This window comes from Hyperolius riggenbachi, chromosome 10, assembly GCF_040937935.1.
Source record: "Hyperolius riggenbachi isolate aHypRig1 chromosome 10, aHypRig1.pri, whole genome shotgun sequence".
Classification (NCBI taxonomy): Eukaryota; Metazoa; Chordata; class Amphibia; order Anura; family Hyperoliidae; genus Hyperolius; species Hyperolius riggenbachi.
Genome location: NC_090655.1, coordinates 78,056,495 through 78,067,028, shown reverse-complemented (window position 1 = coordinate 78,067,028; position 10,534 = coordinate 78,056,495).

Genomic DNA, 10,534 nt, shown 5'->3' with positions numbered 1-10,534 from the left:
ATTATGGAGGCAGTGGTGACAAATACTCACCTTCTCCGAGTTCCAGGTGTTGTGGGTCCGTCTGTCTCTGCACTTCCTGCTTCTCCATTTGGGCTCTAGTGCCTGTTGTGAGGAGTGGGAAGTGCAGAGCAGCAACAGTACAGAGAAGACAGACGGGACTTCCAGCACCCGGAACTCGGAGGAGGTGTCTGCCTTTCACAAGTGCCTCTGTTATGCTGCAGGGGGAGGGGCATTAGGGGCACATCTGACTACTATACTAGGGGGAGGGGATGTGATAGGGGGGGCCTCCAGGTAACTTTTACCCCGGGGCCCATCAGGGCTGGATTTACCATAAGGCACTGTAGGCATGTGCCTACAGGCGCCTGGTGATGGAAAAGTGGCTCACTCCCCTCTGAGTGCCTCCCTCCCTCCTTCCCTATGCAGAGTTCCAAGCACAGCGTAAATGAGAGGTTACTCACCCGGTCTTGGCATTCCACTAATGAGATCTCCCTTCAGTCGGGAAAACCTCTAGCTACTTAATACTGAGGTTCCTTTAGCTACCTAATACTTTATGGCACCTCTAGCTACTTAATCTTGAGGGTATTTCTGGCTACTAATACTAACGGACTAATACTAACGGGCACCTGTAGCTACTTATGACAGGCAAGGGAAGTAAGGGAGAAGTGACAGCTGGGACAGCCAGCACACTTGCGGTGCAGCTCGGTGGGGGTTTGTTGGTTCATGGATGGCGAGGTCTAGGGTGCCAGGACATCTGTGCCTATAGGCTCCTGTGATGTAAATCCAGGCCTGTGGCCCATTGTAGATAGAACCGGCCCTGTGTACATAGCATAAGGCTGGCCTTCACTAAGCTTTTTAGATAGCACTGTATAGAAATATACACTTGCATAAAGTGAATAACAAAACCCTTAGCCCACCACTTACCGCAGAACACCAGTCTCCAGCATGGATATGACCTAATAGTTGCATTTGCTATTAGCATTCCTTACAGATGATAATCACTGTCATCTGATGTATTGAGACACACCTGAAATAACATAGTAGCTCTGATCTAACATCCCTATCACATATACATTCCTGGCGGGATACAAAACATTCGCTAGGATTCCGTGTTGCAACCCGTTTCATCTATTCAGCTCTAAACAGGGAATGGGGTTAAGCCAGGTTCTCCCCTCCTTGTCTGGCCCTCATCAGATTGATAGCAGCAAGCACATGCAGGTAGTGACTGGGCAGAGTGCCAGGAGTAATATTTTCCCAAGGATGATCTGTACTTGTAATGTAATATAAGAAAATAAAAATGCATACCCAGCATTCTTAAGACAGACCGTCTATCTTACTAATTACCTCTCTCTCTCACTCTCTCTTTCTTTCTTTCTTACACACCTGGAGAATACGAGCATTAATGTAACAAATGCCCAACTGTGTCTCCCTGTTTGGTATTCATGCAACCCAATGCATCACAGTGCAGAACCTGTAGACCAAATAGCAACTGGCTCCAGGACAAAGATCCATCCGTTTCCTTTGCCTTGGCAGTTTTATCGAGTCTGGGGGGGATACAACAGGAAGAGACAACAAGTCATTGAAAGTGTGATAGAATTGCTAATGCTGGGATGTGGGAACTATGCTTTGCCCAGTGGGGTTTGTAGTGTTGCCACCTGGCTCCAGCTCAGGCACTTACAGATCAGCCAGCGCTAGACAATTAAGTAAAAAAGGAAGAAACGGTTCATTTACCGAATTTCCAGCGCCTGTTCCTTGCTCTTTGTTCTTAAAGCCATTTCTGTTCCCCCTATGCAGATAACTGCCGTCCTCTACTTTTCATTTGTAAAAGTTTGTACCCACTATGCAAATTTCCCGATGATTTTTCCAACAACTGGTGATTTTTATTTTATTTTTTTATTTATTTTTTTATATATATATTTTATATTACCCCTTCCTGCCCACCTAACACCGATAGGCGTTGGGAAGGTGACAGCCCCAGGACTGGCGTCAAGTCCTGGTTCTGTCATCAGTCTACCAGCGGCGATTGCCACTAGAAGACAGTCTATTTACATTGTACAGCACTGCGATCTACGGCAGTGCTGTACTGGGGACAGCCGTGTCACTCGGCTGTCCCCTAGAGAGGCTCACAGAGCGATTCCCTTCTCATAGGCTGATGCCTATGAGTGAGGATCGCTGGGTTTGGCTGGTGGGGGAGGGGGGGGAACCAAAAAAAAACAAAAAAAGATGAATTTATAAAAACAAACGAAAAAAATAAACACTGCAGCAGCAATCAGAGACCACCAACAGAATTCTCTGTTGGTGGGCAGAAAAGGGGGGGGGATTCACTTGTGTGCTCAGTGTTATGGCCCAGCACCAAGCTTTTAAAGCTGCAGAGCACTAAATTGTAAAAAATTGCCTGGTCACTAGGGGGGTGTAAGCCTACGGTCCTCAAGCGGCACAAGTGAACGTTGCCACGATCTTGTACATGTGAGTATGAATGTACGATCACACCAATGACGTTTAGTGGCGTGCGGCGATAGCGACCATCACATCTGATCTGTAAGATCCACAATGACTTTTTGCAAAGTACCATGATCGCTTGATTTACCGTTCTTGTCATGTCGCGCTTACCCGCCAGCCAGGAGGAGGATCATGGAATGCTGGTCGTCAGAGGGACGTCACTGGGCCATCTTAATCCATCGGGTGGAGAGTATTAAGCTTTAAGGTGCCCATACATTTCGTGATTTTTGCAGCCTAATCGACCATCCGATTCAACCATTTTATCGAATCTGATGAAAATTGGTGCCGTAACAAGCATGCTCGATCAACAATTTGACTAATTTCTGCCAAAATCAGTTGAACTTATCAATCGAACAAGCTAGAAAACCTCTGATGTGGTCAATTGGGTGCACGGCAATAACAGTATGGGATATCACAATGACTGGAAAATGCGGTGGATCCCCAGCAGGGTCTCCACATATGTAAATGTCCGCTTTCCTTTACTAGTGCCCGCGCATTGTAAGTCTCACCTTTCCAGCTGCCAGAACTCCCGGTTTCATCTGCTGTCCTCTGAGAGCCGCCAGGTACGTGTACAATGTCATTTGTGCCACGTGGTATTCGCAGGGCCGGGCAGAGGCGAGAGAGGCTCCAGCCTCAGGGTGCAGTGTAGGAGGGGACACGCAACTCACTCAGCTACTATTCCCCTATTGTGTTTTAAGCATAGAGAGAAATAAGAAAAGGGGATACATAGCAGTGACTGCAATCCAGATAACTGGAGATGAAGGTGGTGGGGGGTTGGGGACACTGTGGCGCCTCTTAGTTTAATAGCAATCAGTGTGTGAGGGCTGGGGTGCGAGTGATAGGAGGGCGCACTTTGGTGTCTCAGCCCTGGGTGCTGGAAGACCTTGTCCCAGCCCCGGGTATTCGCCAGAGCTGTGGAGCAATTTTTGGATGCATGGAGTCTATTGGTTCCACAAACTGAGGAGTTGGAGTGGGATCATTTCTGTACACACTCAGTTGGAGTTGAGGAGTCGGAGTCAGAGCAATTTTTGGTACCTGGAGTAGGAGTCGAGTAGTCAGTGGTTTCATAAACTCGGAATTGGAGTCAGATGATTTTTGTACCGACTACACAGCCCTGGTATTCGCGCCTCTATGCTGTGGCGCTCGATGTGACGGAGGTGCTCACGGAAGACAACGCAGGAGTCTGGAAGTCTGTGCAGCTGGACAGAAGAGATTTACATTTGGGGGCACTTTTACATTTGGGAAGGCAGTGGCTGGTCGGCTGTCGCATTTACCTGTCACAATATTGCATGCTGTTACTGCTGCGCACACGATCAATCATGTTGAGATCTTCCAGTTTGCTCGGTCAAAACATTAGACTGATGTCGGTACTCACATTGATGCCGGACGCAGAAGGAAGCCGGGGGTGGCGCCAATGGGACAGGTGAGCCTGCAACACTCACCACTCGGGTATATATACACTTGGGGGCAAGGGGGTCCGTTGGTCATCGGGAAATTGAACGCCATTACCGCCATGTACCTGATCAAGACCAAGATTTTCCAGCATGCCCAATTAATCCTTTGGACCAATTTTGTCTGGAAACTGATTGCAACCATAGATCGCGGAATCAATATCTGCCAGATTTGATCATTATGATCGAATCGGCTGAATATCCCTGCCAAAAATCGAGTAATGCACCCTATGTCTATAAGTAATGTAAAAGTGATCATTACCACTATAGCACCAATGGTGAGCTAATATAGCAGCTAAAGGACAGCCCTAGGTGGGCCCTTTGGTCTAGTTGCCCTCATGCAGTCATAACCTCTGCACCCCCTATTGTTCTGTAAATGGTTAGCAACTTTCCCATTGCTTCCAGATCAGACCATAATGGAATTCTGGCAGATTGCACAAAACACTTTTTTTGTTTGTTTGTTTGTTTGTTTAAGCCAGTATGCATTCATTTTAAATGAGTTCTAATGGTAGGTCTATGCATGCAATATACAACTACCAATAATTACCAGTGTTTCAACACTACCATCACTACAGCGCAATATGACCTAGGTGATGGTAGGTTAATTGGCATTTACTCATATTATCCCCGTAATATGGAAAGGGTTACTTGGCCTCTAGGGAACAATCGGAGACTAAAATATTTCAATGAATTCTGTGAATTGCAGTGAAAATATCAGCACGATATAAATGCATTGTTATAATTATTATACTAAAAATGAAGCCCAGAAAGCACCTTATTACTTCTGTGCATAACATCACATTTTGTCAGATGACAGATTAAAAAGTAGAAAGTAGCTGGCTATGTATCTACTCCTATAGCACATTATTGCATTCCCTGATTTGTTTGTAATTTGTGTTAAAGGAACAACAGTAAATTTACAACAAGCACGCTTAATACCAATTCAATCATGCGCTCAGATAAAACTAGACCAGTCAATGGATCAGTCTTCAGTTCAATGTAACTGTTGAGCAGCTCCAATACTTAGGCTATACAATGCAATCTGGATGAAAACAAGAGCGCTCTATAGTGCATTCATCCAATTTTAATGATCTACTAAAAGTAGATCACTTACAAGATAAAAATAAAATGCTCTTATCCGGGTCTTCAGAGGCAGAATCCCCCTCCCGTTGATGCCCAGTTCTCCCCAGTGCAGTGGCTAGCACAGGCATGGGCAAACTTAGCCCTCCAGCTGCTAAGGAACTACAAGTCCCACAATGCATCTGCCTTTATGAGTCATGACTGTGGCTGTAAGACTCCTGCAATGCATTGTGGGACTTGTAGTTCCTTAACTGGAGGGCCAAGTTTGTCCATGCCTGGGCTAGCGGCAACGGTGTCCAGGTGAGCGGAACTTCAGGCATGCACAGGGTGGGTGGGTCCTTGCTTCTGCGTTCCTCCAGTATCATTTTGCGTTTCGGCACATTTAAGTATTATTTAAATAGCAGAATGATAGGTAACTGAGATGGTGCTTCAACTCACTATACAAGTTCCTATGCCCCCACCAGGGCTGGTTCTAACATGAAGCAAGGTGAAACATTTCCATCAGGTGCAGAGATTACAGGGGCAGCATGTTTGTACTGTGTTTACACTAAGAGCATACAGAGTAGGAGGAGAAGCAAGAGGGGGGCAAGATGAAGAGGTCATCATTGGGGAAAAGCAGCTTGTAGTGCTGTGTGAGGAGTCTGACCGTGAGTGAGGAGGGGAAGGCAGGAGAGCAGCAGTGTTTCATTTGACTTGCACAGCAGAAGGGAGGAGGTGGCACTGCTGTCCTGACTGAGGAGGAATGGAGTGGCTGAGGGAGAGCAGTTAGTTTGTCACAGACCAGCCAGTGTGCTATTGTGTTGATCTGCACCATGTCACATGAGAACATTAAATGAAGCAGAGTAAATTGTCAGGTGTTGTGCGATTTTAAATTGGTGGGGGGGGGGGGGGGGGAGGGGGGCATCCTCACAAGTTTGCCTCAGGCAGCAAAAAGTCTAGAACCGGCCCTGGCCCCCACGTCAATACTGTAGTAAGTTTTAACTTTAGTGCATCTCTTATTGCAAGTGTATACAACTTTGGACATACAGTGGAAACAGGGTATGATACATTTGGCATCTGCCACAAAATATAGTTAGCCCTTATGTCAGTACATCTTTTTATTTATGTTTATCTATACAGTATAAATCTTACGAGTATTATAAATGCAAAAGTTTGAATGTTTGTTACTTAATCACGCAACAATGGCTGAACGGATTTGAATGAAATTTGGCACACACAGTACCTGACCTGAAATACCATATAGGATACTTTTTATCCCCATAACCAAAAAGTGGGTGGAGACAAATACACATTTCACTGGGAAAATTTGCACAGTTGGTCACTGGGTGACTGGGATTAATATTCAGAAAAGTGGGTGGAGCCTACAAGAACCAATCAAAATTCACCTATTGATTTTCAAGGAGAATATTTCATTGCTGCCATTCTTGCACTGTTAATGGCACAAGCCTCAAACCTGGTACAGTTGGTCTTTGGGTGACTGGGGTTCAAATTCAGAAAAGGGAGTGGAGCCACAAACGGCTAATCAGATTTGTTTCCTTTCAATGCAAATTACTGATGCCAAAGACTGCAAAGCTCACAAACTAGGTCATTGAGTAAATGTGTGTTACGGTTAGAAAAAGTGGGCAGAGCCAAAACCAGCTAAAAACATCCTACATAAGGGCACCAGGTTGCGAATCTCCTTGATATGCATTGTACAAGTGCATTAGGTTGTCAGCTTATTAGATATGGCTCTTATTTAAATCGGTCAGTCTAGCATGTGATTGGACTATACTGTTCTTGCAGCGATGTACGTTTTAAGTAGTACACAACGGCATGTATATACCTATACAGATTATTGTTGTGATGCCTAGGATTTAGGATTCATCGTTAAATCACCATTTATAGTTTTATTTTGTTTTTATTGTGATTCTATGTACTGTATTCAATTTGACTGTACTTTAAAAAAAAAACGTAGAACTGAGAAAGGCGTGGTTAGGGCCCTAGCGTCATCTGACGAAGACGTGGTAATGGCGAAACGCATAATGATGCTGGAGGAGGTGCATAGGAGCTAGATCCCACCTACCTACCCTGTGCACACCCACCAAAGTCCTGACCCCCTGGACACCCAGACCTTGACTACTATGAAGGGGGGGGGGGCATATTTGAGTGAGAGAATATCTCCCAGTGTCCAGAATACTACAATGCCTACAGGGAGAGGAGGAGATTCAGAAGAGGAGTACAGCTCCAGTTATGTTGTAGTTAGATATGTACCGGCATGTTATTGACCACAAGGCCAGAAGCTCAGCTGTAGCCAGAGCTCTGTGTGACCGTGCCAAATACAACTCAGAACACGGCACATCGTGTCACCATATGTTTCATGTCATCCAGCTGCTCCAGTATATTGCCCAGCCCATCACTACTACATAGCAGAGAGACAAAGGCCCATATCCTATTCTAGGCCGGTTCACACTTGGAACTTATCACAATTTTGCTGCGATTTGTGTTTTGATTTCCGTTCAAATGCTGCTAACGCTGCAGTGAGAGTGGTCCCATAAGGCTACATTAGCAGTAGCGCTTTGCTGGTCGCCAGCGATCTGAAAAGCGCTCAAGTGTGAACCAGCCCTCACTTTTCTCCTGAGTTTTCTCCAAGGTCATATTTTCAAACCTTATGAACATTTATAGCTACCACCAAGCAAGAAATTAGTTTTATTTTTTTACCTACTTTTTAGTAGGAACTGTAGTGAAAATAGCTTAATGAATACAATTGCTTATTGTTTACAGTATTAATTTGTATAATTAGTCAGTTTGCCCATTGTAAAATCTTTCTTCTCCCTGATTAACATTCTGAAATGTATTACTGGTGGTGACATCTTTAATTCTGCCAGGTGACCTGTACAGAATGTTTTTTTACTGAGAGTTCTATGCACAGAGGGAGATACGGTCATGACATCAGACTGTGGGAGGGGTTTTACCACAATGTCAGTCATGCAGACCTCCCCTTGATGATCTATTTGAGAAAAGGCAATGCAAAACTGTACCCACTCTTGTCTGGGAAGGGGGAACGCGACAGAGGGACTTAACTTCGCGGGGAACGCAAAAAGATGCAGACATCCAGGTGAGACGAAACTCTCTCTGCCGCTGTCCCTTCTCAGACATAAGCGGGGACAGTTTCACTTGTCCTGAAAATGTTTCTAGCTCATCCATAGACCTCTTTCGAGTGTTTCTTAGGGAGGGATCACACTTGCATCTCTGGGTATCACAGAAAATTCCCCCTAAGCGTTTTGAGGCATAATATTTTGTGTTACAATTGCATTTTTACAGTCGTTATTGATTTCAATTCAAAAACGCATGCGTTGTGTGGGAAAGTAGTGCAGTTTGTATTTATTTATTTTTTTAAATGATATGCAGAGTTGCATACAGTGGCATTGTAAGGGGAGAGCGGGATGGGAGGGGTGACATCTGGCCGCAGCAGAGATGAGCTGAGTAATCTGGGGATTCTTTCTACTTCCTGTCATGCAAAACCAGAAGTAGAGGAGTTGGCTGCAGAGATGTGTGGAGGAGGTGAGGGATACAAACCACACCCACTGCGACAGTACTCTATATCTTGGGACACAGGAGGGGTGCCCATGGAGAGGGAGGGAGGAATAAAGTTGGCCATCATCCCCGCATCAGTGTTGCCCCCGCTCTCCTCCCACCCAGTGTCACCCACTTCCCGCCCAATGTCACCTTCCAAGCAGCACCCAGTGTCACCCTCCCACCCCACTCAGCGGTTCCATCCATCCCACCCACCCCACCAGCACACAGTGGAGGGAATATTTGATGCATTCATGTCTGAGGTAACATTTGCTGTATTTCATATATGTGGGGTAATGTATGTGCATTTCATACGTGTCAGAGGTACTGTTTGCAGTATTTCACGTTTCCTGCATTTCATGTATGGGAGGTAATGTTTGCCCTCCCTTATCCTGCATATTGGAGTAGCAACCACATGGAAAACAGAGTGGCCGACAGGTTTCCCCACAGGCAATGTGACCCAATTGCAATTAAGCAACCACCAAGTGAAAGGGTGCATACACACATCCAATTTTGCTTTGCCAATCAATGGCCAGTATTATCACCTCCATATCATATGATAGCCAACAGATTTTGAACAAGCACTGTTAATAAAACACAGGCGAATTGGTTGCAGCCTGGGCCACCATAGGCCATAATAAGAATTACGGCTATAACTGCACTCAGTGAGTAACTTTGGCGCCGTCAAAAGACTGAGCTCAAATTAATTTTAAAATCCTGTAATTCCCCACTATCCATGGCTGCCTGGAGGGGGAATCGTTAATAGCGCCGGGACTTGTGCAGGAGCAGGGTAAGCCGTATACTGGCTTTACCCTGCGCCCAAATTTCCTGGTGGCACATTCATAAATATACTATTTTGAATACTATGAACAGCATGTTCATAGTATTCAACATAGAATACTCACACAACCTAGAAATGGTAACATTGGCTATTGGTCAATGGAAATTGGATAAGTGTATACATTCTAGGTGTTATTCCAATTAAAGTCGTCTTAGGGCCAATGCACACCAAAAAGCGCTAGCGTAACCGTAAACGCTCAGTGCTTTTTGAGTGATTTTTTCAGAGCGATTCTAGGCATTTGCCTAGCGATATTCTAATCATGCCTAGCGATTTTTGGAGCGTTTTGTTGGTGTAGCGTCTTTATTTTTTTTGTTACAGTAGAGCTGGAACTGAACAGCTTCTGTAACAAAAACGTTTGGAAAATTGCTCTATTCTAGCACTTTTCAGAGCGATTTTCCACTTTCCTATACTTAACATTGAATCTGAATCGCTTCAGAAAAGTGCAGAAATGCTGCAGGACCCGCATTTGGGAGAAAATTACATCGCTCTGGCGTGATTGATCCCAAATACATTAGCCAAGCGGTTTTCAAAAGCACTCAGAAGCACTCTTGGTGTGCACCAGCCCTTATGCTGGGTACACACTATGAGATTTTCTGGCAGATTTCCTGTCAGATCGATTATTTCCAACAGGTTTGATCTGATTTCCGATCGATTTCCTTTCACTTCTACTGGAAATTGATCGGCAAATGATTGGAAATCAGATCGGACATGTTGGAAATAATCTACCAGAAAATCTCATTGTGTGTACCCAGCATTACTCCCCAAAACTACATCCCTCCAGGGCTCCTGCTTTTCTTGTTTGTTTTCTATCTTTGAGGTCTCCGGATTTCATGCAACAAGGCTACTTTAAAAACTGTAAGGTGTCTTCTCAGTGGTGGGTTATGGTTCAGCTTAACAGCCACTTTGTCGCACAGCAATGCACCACCTATAGCGATGTTCACCATGCAGCAGGTGCATTGCAGTACAACTACGTACGGTATGGTAATGACACACTGCATGCTGTGTGTTACCACAAAATGCGTGTGCTAACAGGTACAGTGATGCATTCTTTTCATTGACTGTATGCTTCACTCTGTGACCCAACGTGGCCGTAAAGTGTAGTACAACTGGTGTG